This window comes from Podarcis erhardii (assembly GCF_964252035.2).
Source record: "Podarcis erhardii genome assembly, chromosome: W".
Lineage (NCBI taxonomy): Eukaryota > Metazoa > Chordata > Lepidosauria > Squamata > Lacertidae > Podarcis > Podarcis erhardii.
In genome coordinates, this window is record NC_138506.1 from 25107910 (window position 1) to 25126046 (window position 18137).

The window sequence follows — 18137 nt, forward strand, 5'->3', positions numbered from 1 at the left end:
CAAGAACTTGGAATACTGGAGGACTGCGCGAGTACTCAACCAGAGACAGATTCGATGGGCACAGGAGTTCTCCAAGTTCTTCTTCGAGATCCGGTACGTGCCGGGAGAGGAAAACGTAAGAGCAGATGCTCTCTCCCGGAAGCCGAAGTACATGGAAGGAGAGGGACCGTCGGAAGTCAGACACGTGTTCCCAGAGAACCGATGGGTGTGTGGGGGAGTGTTGGTTGGGAAACGAGAACTGGCCGGGCTGACTCGAAACGACGAATTCGCTCAAACAAAAATCAGGGAACTCCGGGAAGGGAGGGAAAACCAGGGAGGGTTTAAGGAAAAGGAAGGGCTACTATACTACAAGGGGGCGATCTACGTACCGGGGGAGACCTTGAGGGGAAGGGTGCTCAAACAGCTCCACGACAACCCAACAGCGGGGCACTTTGGTCAACACAAAACCATGTTGCTTGTCACCAGGCAGTTCTGGTGGCCAAAGGGAAGGGAAGATGTACAGGAGTATGTACGGGGGTGCGACCGCTGCCAAAGGGCAAAGGGGGAGAGGGCTGCCCCTGCAGGGTTACTGGAACCCTTACCCACACCGGGAAGACCCCGGGAGGTGGTATCCATAGATTTTATGACAGATTTGCCCAAATCAAGGGGGAAGACAGCAGTCATGGTAGTAGTCGATCTGCTGATAAAAATGTCCCATTTCATAGCTTGCTCGCATGCGGTAACGGCAGAGGAAACAGCCAGGTTGTTTGTAGATCACATCTTCAGGCTGCATGGGACTCCCTTGAGGGTCATCTCGCATCGCGGGAAACAATTTACTTCCCGGTTCTGGAGGAAGCTCATGAGCTTGCTGCAGGTCGAGGTGGGCTTCTCGACGGCGAGACACCCGGAAACCAACGGGCAAGCAGAGAGAGCGAACAGTATATTACAGCAATACCTACGCTGCTACGTCAGTGAGAGACAGAACGATTGGGTAGAGAAACTAGCGCTGGCTGAATTTGCGTACAATAACGCTGAACATGTGTCCACGGGAATGAGCCCGTTCATGGCCAATTATGGGTGTCACCCCAGGGCCTTCCCGGGGAGGGGGGAGGAAGGGTGGAGCGTACCTGCGGCAGAGCAGTTTGTGGAAGAAATGGAGGCCTTGCACCAGCAACTTAAGGTGAACTTGGAACGGGCCAAGGAAATTTACAAGAGGCAGGCAGACAAGCACCGTCGGGAAGGGGAGACCATAAGGGTGGGAGACCAGGTGTGGTTGTCTACCCAAGGGTTACCCTTTAAGGGAGGGTGCAAGAAGTTGCGGCCAAGGCGGCTGGGACCTTTTGAGGTAACGCAGCAGGTGAACCCCGTGGCATTCAAGCTCAAGTTGCCTGACATCATGAAGATACACCCGGTGTTTCATAGGTCCCTACTCTCACCGTACGGGGGGGGGGCGGGAATTCCTAGGGCGAGAGGGAGAAGTCACCACACACCCGCAGGTAGAGGAGAGGGAACACCGCAACCAAGCCATGGAAATCCTTGATTCAAGGTGGCGAGGGCGCCAGGTGGAGTACTTGGTAGCTTGGGAGGGAGAACCTGAGTCAGAAAACACGTGGGTTCCCGCGGAGGCGATCAATGATGGATATCTTGTGGAGGAGTTCCACGGCCTGTTCCCAGATAAACCCAAACCACTAGCGAGATTCTGGGAGGAGCAATTTGGAACCACAGACGAGGAAGAGGATTTTGTGGGTTTTCCTGCCTCCGAAGAGGAGGGAGGAGAGGCGTCAGAGGAGGAGGAATCGGACTGGGAGGCCCACCCCGCGAGAAGAGATCGGAGCGGGTGGGAAGCGGGGTTTGAATCCTCAGAGGATGGCGACAGCTCCTTCCGGGGATTCCCTGCATCGTCGGCCGAGGAAAGAGATGAAGGTGGGTCAAAAGGTCGGGCCGGGGGTGGAGGGGGTCCTGGGGGGGAGGTGGATGTCAGGGAACTGACATTGGAGCCAGAGGTGGAGGCAAGGCTCTCAAGTGATGCTGGAGAGGGGCCCAGCAGGGAGAGAGGGAGCTCATCGGCTGGGGAAGGAAATCAGCGTAACACCAGGGATAGAGGAGGGCAGATGGGAGAATCGGCGAGGGGGCTCCAAGACTCTTCGCTGGAGACCAGCGGGGAGAGCACGGGTCCTCCGCTACCCACACCCACCCTGCGCAGAAGACTTCCGTGCAGGGAAAGTAGGCGTAGACTTGGCGTCAAAGAACTTCTTTGCTGGAAGAAGTTCAAGAAACGCCCACTGACGGATTCTGCTAGCGACTGAACAGCCATGAAGTGAAGGGCTGTCCAGCCAGAACAGGTTTAACCAGGCTACGTAGCCAGGAGTGGAGGTAACTTACGCACGAGCAACCCCTTATAACCATTACAGTTCCTGATTTAAAGTTCAATCTGCTGAGTGTTTCGCAGATCACAAAGAAAGGACTGAGTTTGTCCTATGATAGAGAAAGCTGCAAAATCTTCAAAGATGGAGAGCTGTATCTTTCTGCCAGTGAGAAAGATGGACTGTATTTGTTGACTTTTGATCAAAGTGATTGCATAAAGTGTAATGCATCTGAGTCTAACATGATTTCTCTTGCAGGTATGACGAAGGACGTCCAGAAGATGACTAAAGTAACCAAAGCTTTTCAGCGAGTGTATGCTGATGTGATTGGTCCTCTAGCACCATCTAGAGGCAATGCAAGATATTATCTTGTGTGTGTGGATTATTTCTCTCATTATGTGTGGATATACATATTGCACAAACCACAAGAAGCCTTAGAAAGGTTTAAAGAGTTTTGTGACAAGGTTAAAAATGTTCATAATGCTAACATTGATTGTCTTTTCACAGATGAAAAGCCAGTTTTTCTTTCACAGGATTTTCAGGATTTCTTGGATAAGCAAGGCATAAGGCACAAGACTGCTGTTTCTGCAGGAGCATGGAACAAAAGTGTCTGCGTGCAAGTGAACAAAGAATTGCAAAATGGGATGAAGGCGCAATTGCTGAGTTCACATTTGCCACATGAGTATTGGGCAGAATCGTTATTGTGTTTTTGTTACTCTTGGTTGAGAAAGGTTTCAAAAGGTTTAGGAAGTTCTCCTTTTGAAAAGCTATTCCACAGAAAACCTTCTGTGGCCCATTTTAAGGTTTTTGGGTCTCATGTCTTGACTGAAGCTCCAGGTGGAGTAAAGAATGCCAGAGGCATTTTTGTGGGTTATGAAAAGGGTCTCTACAGAGTAATTTTGTCTGAATCTGGTCAGGTGATTCTCACAAAATTTCTAGAGAGTGCTCCTGAACAGGAGAGAGTAATTGTTCACACATTTCCCACTGAGGACAAATCAGATGATGATGATGATTTTACTACTTACAGTGGTACTGAGAGTGACAGTGATAGCTCAAAGAGCTCAGTTGACACAGTCATTGAGAGGAAATCTCACACAATGGCTAGACCTTCACAGGTGAAGGATGAACCACTCTTTACTATCGGAACTGGTTCTCCAAAGAATCCTGAGACTGAACCAGTGAGCAGAGAGGATCAGCACCTCATACGCAGGTCCGAGAGAGTTACAAAGGGTGTACCACCCAAGAGGTATTCAAAAGAGTTTGCTAACTCAGCTGTTGCATGTGTTACTATTGTTGACAACTCAAGACAGGTTAAAGGTGTGTCCAAGTCAGAGACAAAGACACAACAGGGAGTTGCTAAGCGTAACACTACATTCCCTAGCCAAGGTAATGCAGATGCACTCATTCCTTGGAAGTCAGACAACCAGAGAGGTACACTGGGGAAACCAGTGGCGGGTAGTTCCAAGGGTGGAACTGAAACAACAGGGGATTGTTATATGTATAACAACTGTTTATTTTCTTCTCTGGGTCAAGCTATGTTCGCAGCGCACATTGATTCATATGGAGGAGTATGTTACAATATAGAAGCAATGCAGCTGCAAACTGCTAGCTTGAAAGCAAAACATAATGGGAATGTTGGGTCTGTCCGTGGGAAACAGAGGGACAGTCAATTCACAGTGCGAAGCACCAGAATTAGCTCAGAGTGTAATATGAGCTGTACAGGAAGTGCAGGAAGTGTTTGCTTCTAGACTGCTGGAGTTTGAAGAGAGCAGTCATGTTTTTTGTAATGATACAAAGACAGAAATAAAGGCATGAAAATATGTTTCTGTCTATCTCTTTCCCCTGCCAGGTGTTCTTCTCATGCTGAGAAGGATCGCCTATTGCGACCTAGCCTGGATCTTGCTGGGGAATGCAGCCAGGGAGGTCAACAGGAGATCAAGCCGGGTGCCTGGGATAGTTGCCAGTTTCTCCTGATATGGGCTTGATTTTTGACAGGTTTGTCATTGCTTTTCTCCCAAGAAGCAGGTGTCTTTTAATTTCGTGACTGCTGTCACCATCTGCAGTGATCATGGAGCCCAAGAAAGTAAATTCTCTTACTGCCTCCATTTCTTCCCCTTCTATTTGCCAGGAGGTGATGGGACCAGTGGCCATGATCTTCGTTTTTTTGATGTTGAGCTTCAGACCATATTTTGCGCTCTCCTCTTTCACCCTCAATACAAGGTTCTTTAATTCCTCCTCACTTTCTGCCATCAAGGTTGTGTCATCTGCATATCTGAGGTTGTTGATATTTTTTCCGGCAATCTTAATTCCGGCTTCGGATTCATCCAGCCCAGCCTTTCGCATGATGAATTCTGCATATAAGTTAAATAAGCAGGGAGACAATATACAGCCTTGTCGTACTCCTTTCCCAATTTTGAACCAATCAACAGGATAGATGATACTGAAGAAGCATTTTCTGACACTACACTGTACAGAAGTGTGCTAGGCAAACTAAACTTCATTGCCAGATGTTCAAGACCTGACACTGCAGTTAGCACAAATTTGCTAAGCAGGCATGTCAACAATCCTACTGTTAAGGATTGGAAAGCTCTGAAACGCATAGCACGCAATTAGAAAGGCACTATGCACTACAGACTGAGATTTAACAAACAGAAGTCTGGTGGTCTTGAGATATTTGCTGATGCGAGTTTGGGAAGTGACACTACAGACAGGAAAAGCACGTCTGGGGTTTGCTACATGTACAACCAGGGTCTATTTGATTGGTCTGTTAGGATATTTCCATTCCACCTTAAGAAGGGAGCAGGTTGTTGTGTCACAGCCTGCATATTTCCTGTTCACAGGAAGTTTATGTTTTGTATATGCTTTCGTTTTCTCTCTGTGCCTGAGACATCGAAGCAGGCAGTCATGTTTTTTTCTTTGTTCTGACCAACGCTGAATAAAGTTGTAAATAATGCTCTCCTGAGTGCATCTTTCGCTGTGCGAACTCTGCTGAAAGAGCGTGCACCAGCCTTGGAATGTGGCATGTTATTTCTGAGGCTCGTGTCGCTAATTGACTGATACTGTATCTACGGGAGATCGATGGATCGTCCGGAGGCGACGTGGAACCATGATGGCCTTTGTCTCCCTGGCAGTATCCCAACATGGTCGTGCAAGCAGCAAACAACAGTAAGCTTAAGTTCTTGTGTAGCTGAACTGATTGCACTGTCTTATTCACTTGTACATTGTGAATGGTTGTTACAATTGTGTAAAGACATGAATTCCTGTCAAATGTCCAATCCAGGTTTATCAGAACAACAAAGCATGTTTGGCTTTGCTGACTTCTGAAGGTTGTAAGCAAAGCACGAAGCACTTGCAATTGAAGCTGCAACATGCTAGAGAATGTGTTCAGAGAGGACTCGTAACGGTGTCCTACATGCCAGGTAATGAAATTCCTGCTGATTCATTGTCCAAGGTTGTTCCGAAGGATCAACACTGTACCTATGTACAGAAATTGGGTTTGTACTGAAATTGTACTGACACGCTGCCCGGTGGTGTTCACAGAAAGGGGGGGGGGATGTTAGTTTCTGTTCTTATCACTGTGCAGCTGCGTGGAGTCACAGGACTCTGTTTACATTCCAGGGCTTCCAGACTGTTGGCAGTCTCACGGGAAAGGAGACGGGATGTGACGTTTTCCTGCTTTCTTTGTTCTTTTATTCCTTTGTTTCAGTTTCTCTCTGCTTCCATAGAGAGAGGATGTCTTTTCTGTTCTGCGTAGCTAGAAAATAAAACTCTTTACAATGTAGCTCATACTGTCTCATCCTTCCCTGTGCTGGGAACTCTGCTGATTGAAGAATGTGCCTTGGAGCCTTATCAAAGGCTCGAGGTCGTTAATTATTCGTCGGAGGCGATTCTCAAGAACGGTCCTCGGCCCCATAACCCTTCCAGTCGATGAGCTACTGGAGCTTTCCCCTGTGGTACTATGAATCGAGGATACGCTCCACCTCATATTCCGGCTCCCCCTGCACCGACACCGGCCGAGACCTTGTACGGTGCGGGTGAAACTCATTGGGTGGGGCGACTGGATGGAGCACTGACCGATGAAATGGGTGAACCTTGAGCATTGGAGGTAACCGGAGGCGGTACGCCACAGGCGACACCTGGGCAGGGATGGGGAACCGGCCGGCGAACTGGCCATCCAGCTTCCATGAGGGCCGAGGGGGTGCAGGTGACAGGTGGAGAGCCACACCTGATTGCCGACATGGAGTTCCGGCCCCACCTGACTGTGGCAGTCGGCCTGAGTCTTATAGGTGTCCTTGACCTGGCGTAGTTGCTCCATCAGAAGTTGCTGCTGGGATTGGAGCTCCAGCAGCCAGTCTGTCACTGCGGGAACGGCAGACGCCAGCAGCATGCTTGGGAACAACAACTTGGTGGGAACAACATAATCATTTTTAAAGATGTTCCACTTCGCCTGCTGAAAAAACGCAATATCAATATCAACAGTTAGTGCAAGCCCTGAGGAAAAACAACATTGAATTTAGATGGGAGTTCCCAGAAGGACTATCGTTTGCCTACAAAGGGAAAAGACACAGAATAACAAGACCGGATGAATTGGATACATTTTTGAGAAGGTATAAAGAATTGGGAAGTGTGGAAGCAGCATCAACGGGGGCAGGAGCTGAAGGAGGAGATTTGCAAGACTCGGAGGAGGAGAGGGGAGAGGAAGAAGAAGAAGAGGAAAAAATAAATTAAAGACTATTATTAAAAATTAATTAGAAGACATCATGGCATTGAAATTATGGACCTGGAATGTTAATGGGATGAATGAGGGGGGAAAAACGAAATAAAATTCAACAATATTTGAAAAAACAAAATTTGGACATTATTTGTTTACAAGAGACTCATGTGATGAGGAGACATAGAAAAATTTTGATAAATAAAAAGTTAGGGAATGAATTTATCTCATCGGACAAAACTAAAAAAAGAGGAGTGGTATTATATATAAAAAACAAATTAGAAGCTCAACAGATTTTTAAAGATGAAGAAGGTAGAATTGTGGCAGTACACGTCAAATGGCAAAGTGAAAAAATAATAATCGTCGGAGTGTATACACCTAATGAAAACAAAATGGACTTTTTTTAAGACTTAGAAGAAAAACTATTTGAATATTTAGATCAAAAGATTATAATAATGAGTGATATGAATGCAGTGGTTTCAAGGGAGATGGACAGATTAAGAGCAACAGGAAAATCAAAAGAAGGGAAATTACCAAAGACTTTTTTTTCGATGGTAGAGAACTGCAATTTAATTGACATTTGGAGACTGAAACACCCATTAGAAAAACAGTTTACTTATCAGTCAGAAGCAAATCAATCAATGTCAAGAATCGATCAAATATGGATAACAAATGAACTTTCAATAAGAATTTTAAAGATCGAAATACAGCCTAAGGTGCTTTCGGATCATAATCCAATAAAATGTACTTTAAAAGGAATTGAAGATAAATCTTTCCAGTGGAGAATAAATGAAAATCTTTTTGATGATCAAAAAGTAGTAGAGAATGCGCAAAAATGTATGAAGGACTATTTTACAAATAATATGAATCAAGGAACAAAAACAAGTATAGTTTGGGATGCGGGTAAAGCAGTTATGAGAGGTTTCTTTATTCAGCAGAACACAATTAAAAACAAATACAGAGAAAAAGGGAAAAAAGAAATCTTAAAACAAATTATGGAAAATGAGAAGAAACTTACTGACAGACCTAATGATAAAAAACTGAAACTGAACATAAAAACATTGCAAGCGCAATTCTCTATGATAATAAACAAAGAAGTGGAATGGAACATCTAAAGGATGAGGCAAAAGAATTTTGAATATGCAAACAAATCTGGGAAACTACTAGCGTGGCAGATTAAAAAAAGGAAAGAACAAAATATGGTACACAAAATAGTGGTTGAAGATAAAGAGATTGAAGATCCGAAAGGAATAAGAAAAAGATTTGTGGACTTTTATAGACAATTATATAAGAGGAAAGAGAAAGGAAATTTTTAAAAATAGAAGAATATTTAAAAGAGAAAGGGGTGCAGAAGATTCCGACGAAAGAGAAAAGTAAATTAAATGAGAGGATAGAAATAGAAGAAATAAGAAATGCAATTAAAGAATTAAAAAGTGGAAAGACACCAGGGCCGGATGGATTTAGTGCAAGATTTTACAAAGAAATGAAGGACATCCTGGACATCCTGGTTGTACCACTGAGAGAAGTAATGAATGACATATTAACAAAGAGAGAAATACCAGAAACTTGGAAAGAAGCATATATTACTTTGATACCCAAGCAAGATTCAGATTTATCCCAAGTTAAGAACTATAGGCTGATTTCGCTGCTAAACAATGATTATAAACTGTTTGCAAGTATATTAGCAAATAGGATGAAAAAAGTGTTGAAGGGATTGATACATGAAGATCAAGCAGGCTTTCTTCCTGGCAGACAAATGAAAGACAATATTAGGAATGTAATATTTTGGAGTACTTGACTGCCAGGAATGATAAACAAGCTATGTTGATATTTGTAGATGCGGAAAAGGCCTTTGATAATATTTATTGGGAATTTATGTTAAAAAATTTTGAAATGATGGATATAGGACAAGGGTTTTTGAATGGTATTAAGGCAATATATAGAGATCAAAGAGCAAAATTAATAGTTAACAATGTGGTAACAGAAAATATAATATATATAACAGATATATATATATATCATATCATATCAAAATATATATAACAGAAAATATACCGCCAGACACCTCTTGTGCTCAGATTGTGAATTGCAGTAAGAAAGCAACTCACTGTCTGGACACAGGAAGGTCAACTTGGAATTGTTCACGTGTTCAGCAGATTGCTTTTAATCATTGTTGCCTTAATTGGAACTTGTTGTTTTTCACAATGTATCCCTTCCTTGTTCTCTCTCTGCACTACATTTTTTCCACGCCCTCCTTCAAGAATGTCTGCTAGAGATCTTTATGTGATACAGAAACACATGCAGGCAGATGATGAGGATGCAATGCCTCTCCTCTCTTAAGCTTCTCTGTACACAATAAATAAAAAATAAAAAACAAAAAACGGTGAGATGTAGGAGTGCAAATATCCAGAGATGTAGTGATCAGGTGGGATTGCTATGAGGAATTATAACAAATATAGAGTAAGCCATCTGTGTCAGCAATGAAAGCATTGCGTTGACTGGGTTTAAACTATTTTGATATGATTTTTGATCAATCTACACCTCTGCATCTCTGGCCCTTTTGACTCTACTGCCCATTTCTCTCTCCTCACGTCACGTACACAGCAGTACACAGCAGTTGCTTCACCAGGCAGGCTTCCTGGGCCATAAAAGATAGTGGGCAAGTTCTTTGATGTAGTTTTCTTATATCTGAAGATGTTAATCTTGGAGCCAGAAAACAGATCTCACATGAAGGTGGTAGTGATCTGGTCTTTCTGGCCATCCTTCTTATCATGTTTATTTCTCAGCTGTGGGGTTGCCAGATGCACCCCTTTGTAGTTCTCAACTTATTTACCACCCCTTTGTAGTTCTCAAGTTATTTACTACCCCTTTGTAGTTCTCAACATATTTACCCCAAAATATATGCATGCTAATTAGTGTTGTAGTGTAACTTTTTCCCCACGTGGGGTTTGATGAAATGCTCAGAGGAAATATGATTGGTTCTTACGAGCACTGTGTAAAAGATTCTTTTGCTAATAAAATGGCCTGGTGAGGGGTGTGGTGAACGCACTTTCTCCGAGAGCCTTGCTGGTCAAAGCCTCACGTCTTGTTTTTAATCAGGGTCCAGTCCTTCCTTTACTTTGCGAACGCAACAGATGGCTGCTGCACGACCTGGCAAGGAGGGAGGTATGTGGAGCAAAGCGGAGAGAAGCAGGCTGTGTTGATTTACAACCTGCTAAGATAAGCAGCTGTGAAGAGCTCAGTTCCTGGCTACAGTAAAAAGCAGGAATGGATCTATTACAGACCACGTCAGATGGGGCTTCCTGTCCACGTTTAAATGGACAAAATTATCAGATCTGGGCAAAGTACTGTGAGGGTCAATTGAGAAGGCTTTGGGTATGGAACACTGTTTCTGAGGAGCCCCCAGCTCAAATAACAGATGCATGGTCTGCAGCCGGCTCCAAAGCAATGGGGGTGATTCTCCTGTCTGTTGCTCCAGAGGAGTTAATTACCTTGGCTGGCAAGACATATTTGCACCAAATGTGAGGCGTTGAAGGAATTGCATCTGAGACAAGAAGCTGGGTCTGTATTGCTTTACTTCAGAAAGCTGCACAGAAAGAAGCTTGAGCCAGGGGGAGACCTGAGAGCCCACATATTGGACTTGCAGAAGTTAAGACAGGAATTAGTGCATAGAGGTTTCACTATGCCTGAGTCTTTATTTGTGGTCCTGATCTTGGACTCCCTGGATGAGAGTTACCACGCTGTGGCAAGCCAGCTGGCTACTCTCCCTGCCCAAGACCTGACTGCAGCAAAGGTTTTGGCTGTCCTCCAAAATGAGTATGATCGGAGTAACACAGTGGAACCTGATTGTAAGCTTCAGGGGGAGCAGACTGCGACGTCACCTGGAGCAGCATTGCAGCCACCAGGGGGAGCTAAGGCGTTGGCAGCTGTGAAATGCTGGTCCTGTGAGAATCAAGGTCACGTCCAATGGAATTGTCCAAAGGAAAAAGATAAACAGAGAAAAAAGTCTGCAGATGGCCAGAAGAAGGGGGGCCAAAAGCCCAACACAGTGCAGAACAAGGCTTTGGTTGCTAGCACTGCTTCTCCAAAAGCCAAAGCCCAATTTGTTGTGGATTTGGGCGCATCGCAGCACATTGTGAGGGACAGACACTTGTTTATCTCCTTTACGCCACAGGATGGAGCAATTCAACAGGCTGATGGTAAGACTCTGCAGGTTGCTGGAACTGGGACAGTGAAATTGGCAAGCTTGCACACTACCATTAGCAAGGTACTGTATGTTCCTGAATCAGCAGACAATTTGCTCAGTATCCCACAGCTGACTGAGCAAGACTTTGAAATGTCCTTCAAGAAGGGGATCTACGTCATTTGGAAGAACAATGAAGACATCTTGCATGCTAGTTTTGTAGATGGATTGTTCTTGATAACTTATGATGACAAAGCTGTTGATGTGCCTAATGTTGAATCTTGTTGTGTTGCACAAACTAACAAAGTTCTTCATTTAGATTGTATTCATGCCCATCACCGAAGATTTGGGCACATGGCTTGGCGCGCACTATCCAAGATGCCAGAGATGGTTCAAGGTATGACCATCAAACCCTGCAGGTATTACATGAAATATGTCTCTTGTGCAGAACACAAAGTTAAGGTTGCACCCAAAGGCAAAATGTCTAGGAGGCAGGCTTCTAAACCCTATCAGCTAGTCCATGCAGACCTGGTTGCTCCACCTGCACCCTCTTTGGGTGGCGCAAGGTACTTCATGGTTTTAATTGATTCTTTTTCCAGGTACATTCATGTGTTTGTGCTCACGCAGAAATCAGAAGCGTTTCCTAGGTTCAAGGCATTCTGTTCTTGGTTGGAAAATGCCCACAGTGAACATATCGGTTGTTTGTTTACTGACCGAGGCAGCAAATTCACTTTTCAGCAGTTTGAAGCTTTTCTGACTGAGAAGGGAATCCAACATGACCTCTCAAGTCCTAGGATTCCATGGGAGAATGGACTTTGTGAAAGGGCAAACGAAACTTTGCTGCAAGGCCTAAAAACTTTGTTGCATGATGCCAATCTTCCTGAGCAATATTGGACAGAGTCACTCTCTAATTTTGTTTACACGTATAATAGAAGACTGTCTTCACCTATTGGCTGTACTCCCTATGAGAAGATCAAGCACATGAGAATCTTTGGTTCTGACATGTGGGTCCACACCCCACAGAGCAGCAAGCTTGGAAAGTGTGGGGCACATGGTTTGTTCATGGGGTATGAAAAAGGTGCATACAGGGTATTAATGACTGACTCTAAGACCATACGGTTTACGAAGTGTTGAGTACAATCCCAAGTGGGGGGGAAATGTGGGAATTTTCCAGTCACTCAGAAGATGAGGAGGATGAAGTAGCAGAGGAAGCTGAGGATGATGATCAGAGTTTGGATTCCAGCTCAGTGGGCAGTGCTGCTACTGATGTCAGTGACAGTGATGACACAGCAGACTACAAGAGCGCAAAAGCCTCAGTCAGACCATCTGATGCATCTGACACTGAACTGGAAGAACCACTGTTTACCATTGGCCACCATTCTCTTAAGAAAGAGATGAGTGCTGAAGACTTGCGTCTAGTACGCAGATCTGAAAGGGCCACAAAAGGCAGACCTCCAAAGAGATTTACTGATGAGTTTGCTAAGACAGCAACTGCTGTTCTTAGTAGCTCAGAGAAGGTGTGGGAACCTACAAGCTTCCAAGAGGTGCAGGAGTTAACCTCTAAAGATGCTGAGCCTTGGCTTAATGCCATGAAGGCTGAAATTGATTCCTTGAATAGGAACCAAACCTGGGAGCTGGTGCCAGTAGTCCCAGGAATGAGGCTGGTGGACAGCAAATGAGTCTTTAAGGCCAAGTCAGACCAGAATGGCAAGGTTGTCAGGCACAAAGCCAGATTGGTCGCCAGAGGTTTTTCTCAGGTGTCAGAGCCACCCTGGGTCCCAGCTCACAAGAGACCAAAGTCCAGTCCAAGCTATATACAAAAGGTTTTATTGAAGATCATTGTCGTCATTACATCCAAACTCCGTGGCTCCGCATCTGTTACCCTTAGATGTTAGAAGTCCCCTCTGAGTCCGTCCCTCCCCTGCACCAATTTAAGAGGCTTGTACTGCTCCACCTTTTCCTCTCTTTCCTTTTCCGCAGGGTCTTCCTGCCCCCCTGTCTTCCCTCTTTCCGGGACTCCCCAGAGGCTGAGTCTTCTCCCGCCTGCTCCCCCCTCCTTCGTGCTTTGGCACCAGGCTCCTCCTCAGAGCTCTCCTCATTTCCGCGCGCCTCTATATTTGAACTTGGCGCGCGTACGTTGCCTCTGACCTTCCTTTCTACAGTTACGCTGCTCTCGGTACTACACTCCTCCCTTTCAGGCAGGACGTCTTGCTCCGAACTCCTCCCCCTTCCTCTTTCCTGTCCTGCTCTTTCTGACACACTGGCAACTCCCCCCCCTCTACTCCGTTCCGACGGGGGAGCTGGTCCCGCTTTGCCACTCCCACTGGGGATTCCCTCTTCGTTCCCCTCTCTCTGACTGATTCCCTCTCTATTGCCCCTTGGCCTGACCAGGGGGGCTCCCTTCTGGGAATCCTCTGATTCGCTAGACGGACTTTGGGACAACCTCGGCTCGTTGTCGTCCTCTTCCTCCTCGCCCTCGCTCTCTGTCTCCTCTCTCCCTAAAACCCTGACATCCATCCCCCCCTCGAAGCCCCCCCTTCCCCCCTTCCGCTCATCGGGTGCAGGTTGTGGAAGCTGCCGCTCTTCAGAGGCGGACGCAGGATACAGATTCTGCACCTCCATCTCCTCTGTTTGCAGTTCGTTGTACGAGTGTTCGAATTCGGGTTCTTGACCCAAGGTGTTCTCTTCTCCCTCCTCCATTGGTACCTGGTCCGGTGCTGCCTGCCAAGGTCCCGTCAGCCATTTCCTGCGCCAGTCCTCCTCTGGTTGCTCGTCCCACCAATAAGAGGGTTCTGTGTCCACCCCCGAACACGATCCCCTGGGCGAGTTGGAGTCCGGCGACCTTTCTTCAGCTGAAGAAAAGCCGTGGAAAGTGCTGCCTGAACATGTGGGCGTAAAGAGCCAGTCATCAAAGTACTCGGCTGGCATGGGTCTATGAGGGAAAAGGGCATGGAACTCGTCTTTTAAAAGAGGTTCGTCTAAGGCGTAGCCCGGCACCCAACCATTGGCACTGACTGGGGCACCCTCTCTGACTAGAAAATATTCTACTCCCTCTTGCCCCCATCTCGAGTCCAGGATCTCTGTGACCTCGTTGAGTGGTTCGGCCCTAGGCGCCCTCTCCCTCTCCTGTGACTTAGTGTGTTGTTGCGTGACTGTGTCAGACTCCTGAAACCTGTGCGGTGCCTTGTAGGGAGTGAGCACCGATCTATGAAAGACCGGGTGCACTCTGGAACCTTCGGGGAGGGCTAGTCGAAAGGCTACAGGGTTGATTTTAGCCTCCACCTGGTACGGCCCTAACTGCCTGTGCCCCAGCTTCTTCTTGGCCAACGACTTGGCTGGCATCGCTTGGGCCGCTAACCACACCCAGTCCCCCACCTGGATCTCCTCTCCCTCTCTCCTGTTTTTGTCAGCCTGCACCTTATATGCTTGCTTGGCCAGCTCTAAATGTCTCCGCAACTCTTCGTGCACCTCCTGCAGCTCCGCTGCAAACTGGTCGGCTCCTTGCGGCACCCCCTCTCCCGGTGCCACGAACCCCGGGAAGGTTCTGGGGTGACGACCATTGTTCGCGAAAAACGGCGTCACCCCCGTGGACGCGTGCTTCGTGTTGTTATAGGCAAACTCTGCCATCGGCAGGTAGTCCACCCAAACTGCTGGTCGCTGGTTGGCGTAACATCTCAGGTACTGCTGCATGATCGCGTTGACCCTCTCAGCTTGGCCGTTGGTTTGTGGGTGTCTCGCCGACGTGAGGTTGATCTTGACGTTCAGGATACCTAAAAGCTTCTGCCAAAAATTGGAAACAAACTGGCGCCCCCTGTCGGACAGGATGGACTGCGGCAGCCCATGCACCTTGAACACGTGATCGATGAAGAGTTTGGCAGTCTGTTCCGCCGTCGCCACCTTTGCGCATGGAATGAAGTGCGCCATCTTGGTGAACAGGTCCACAACCACCAGTACCGCCGTCTTCCCCCTGGAGCTGGGCAGGTCAGTAACGAAGTCCAGAGCTACCCTCTCCCACGGTTGCTGTGGCGTTTCCAGCGGTTCCAACAGCCCCGCTGGCTTCTGGTGTACTGGCTTGAACCTCTGACAAGTGTCACACCTGGCGACGTAATCCGCTACCTCTCCACGCATCCGGGGCCACCAAAAGTCTCTTGCCACCAGTTCTATTGTCTTCTCCTTACCGAAGTGGCCCGCACTGGGGGCGTCGTGCAACTGCTGCAGAACCTTTGCGCGAAGCTCGTCGCTTGGCACGTAGAGGGCACCTTTGCGAGTTAGCAGCCCGTCTCGTAGTTGGAACTCTTCGCCACTCTGCACACCTCTGCGCAATTCCTCCATCTTGGACTGTGCGAACTGATCCACTTGCAACGCGCGTCGCACCGCGTCCAGATCTACTGTGGCGGCAGCGCACGACCACGCCTGCGGTGCGAAAATGTGCTTGGCTGCTACAGGCGCCGCTTCATCGAGATATTGCGGTTTCCTGGATAGCGCATCGGCTATAACGTTGGAATCTCCTGGGACGTACTCTATCCGAAAGTCGAAATCCGCGAAGAATTCCGCCCAGCGCATGTGCCTCTGGCTTTGGAGCTTCGCCGTGCGCCAATACTCTAGGTTCTTGTGATCCGTGCGGACCTGTACTGTGTGCTTGGCTCCTATGAGGAAGTGTCGCCACGCTTTGAAAGCTGCGTGAATGGCTAAGAGCTCCCTGTCCCATATGGTGTAGTTTTGCTCCGCTTTGCTGAGCTTTCTGGAGTAAAAGGCACCGGGTCTCCAGTTTCCATGTGGATCTTCTTGCAGGAGTACGGCTCCAACCGCTCTGTCTGACGCGTCGGTCTCTAGTCGTATGGGCTTGCCTGGATTCACGTGCAGCAGCTGCTCCTCGGAGGCGAAAAGGCTTTTAAGCTTCTGAAAAGAGCGCTCCGCCTGTTCCGTCCACACGAACCTCTTTTTCTTGGAACTGAGAGTGTCCGTGATCGCTGCCGTCTCCTTTGCAAAACCTCTGATGAATTTGCGGTAGAAGTTGGCGAAGCCGATGAATCTTTGGACTTCCTTCCGATTGCGAGGGCTCTTCCAGTCCAACACCGCGCGGACCTTGGCGCTGTCCATGGCCAGCCCCTTGTCGGACAGCTTGTAGCCTAGGAAATCCACGTCCGTCACATCAAACTGGCACTTCTCTAACTTGGCGTAGAGCTTGTTCTCCCGTAGTCTCTGCAGGACTTCCTTTACGTCCTTCTCATGGGCCTCCTCCGTTTCCGAAAAGATCAGGATGTCGTCGAGGAAACACACGCATTTCTTGTAGAGAAGTCCCGCTAGCACGTGATGCATAAATGCTTGGAAGACGTGAGATCCATTTTGGAGACCAAATGGCATAACTCTGTATTCGTACGTGCCCAGAGGCGTGAACATGGCCGTCTTCCACTCATCGCCCTCCCGGATGCGTATGAGGTTATACGCTCCACGCAGATCCAATTTGGTGAAGATCTTCCCCTTCCTTACGGTTGCCAGGAGATCATCTATCTTGGGCATGGGGAAGGCCTTGGGTTTGGTCTTACTGTTTATGAATCGATAGTCCACAATGAGTCTTTTCTGGGGCGTGTCTTTCTTCTTTACAAAGAAAACAGGACTGCCCCCCACCGCTTTCGATTCTCGGATGAATCCGCGCTTCAAATTGTGCTCTATGAACTCCCTGAGTTCTTGCATCTCGTCCTCAGACATGGAATACAGCTTTGCAGTCGGCAACTGCGCCCCTGGCACCAGGTCGATGGCACAATCATAAGGCCTGTGGGGCGGCAACTGGTCAGCTTCCTTCTCGCAGAAAACCTCCAGGAACCCCTCGTACTTGCGGGGTACTGCCTGCACCATGCCAAGTTGCAACTGCTGCTCAGCTCCCTCCTCCTGGCTGGACTGGATGCAATGTTGAGCACAGTACGATGAGCAAAAGGTGATCTGCCGTTGGTACCACGCTACAGCAGGACTGTGTCTCTCCAGCCAACTCATGCCTAATACTATAGGCGTGTCTGAAAGGCGGGTGACATTGAAGCTGATGACTTCTCGATGATTTCCAATCCTCATCACCATGGGAGGCGTCTGTTGCACAACTTGTCCTCCTAGCAATTTCCTGCCATCCACCGTGACTACGTTCAGAGGTGTTGTCGCTGGCAGAAGCGCTATGCGATGCTGCTTGACAAAGTGCGTCCCCACAAAATCTGCGTTGCTCCCAGAATCAATCGTGATGGGGACTTCCAGGGTGGTTCCATTCGGCAACTGAAGTGTTGCAGTGAGCTGCACCGCTGGCTTGGGTGGTAAAGGGTCTGTGCGTTGCAAAAGCGCTGGGGACTGCTCTACAGATTCGCCTGGCTGAGCCCCAGCAGCTCTGCTTCCAGCCAGGCACTGTCGTTTCCCTGAGGTTGCTCTGCTTGCATCATTTCTGCTGCGACAGTTGCTAAAGCTGCAGTGTGTTTCTGCAGCCTCTGGGGACACTCTTTCGCCATGTGCTGTGCACTGTCGCAAATGTAACACTTCCTGGTCCCTCTAGGAGGCTTTGCCTTCACTGCACCGGAAGCTGGGGCTCTGGCTGTTGCTTGAGCCTTAGCACCACCAAGTTCCATGGGCTCCTCCCCCTGCCTTCCCAGTGGCGAAGGATGCGACTGACTGAACTCCCTGGGGATGAAAGAAGACGTCCTCGCTGGTGGACGCACCTGACGTTCTTCCTCAGTGTGCCAAGGACGTCCCTCGTGCCGTATCCCAATCGCCAAAGCCCTCTGCACAAGCTCCTCCAGGGTCTGGGGTCTGTCTCCCCTGGCAAGTTCATCCTTAATGGGACCGCTGAGCCCCTCCCAGAACAAATCCCTCACAGGTGCACAATCCTTCTCCCAGCTTAGCGCAGTCAGTAAAGCAAAAAATCTAG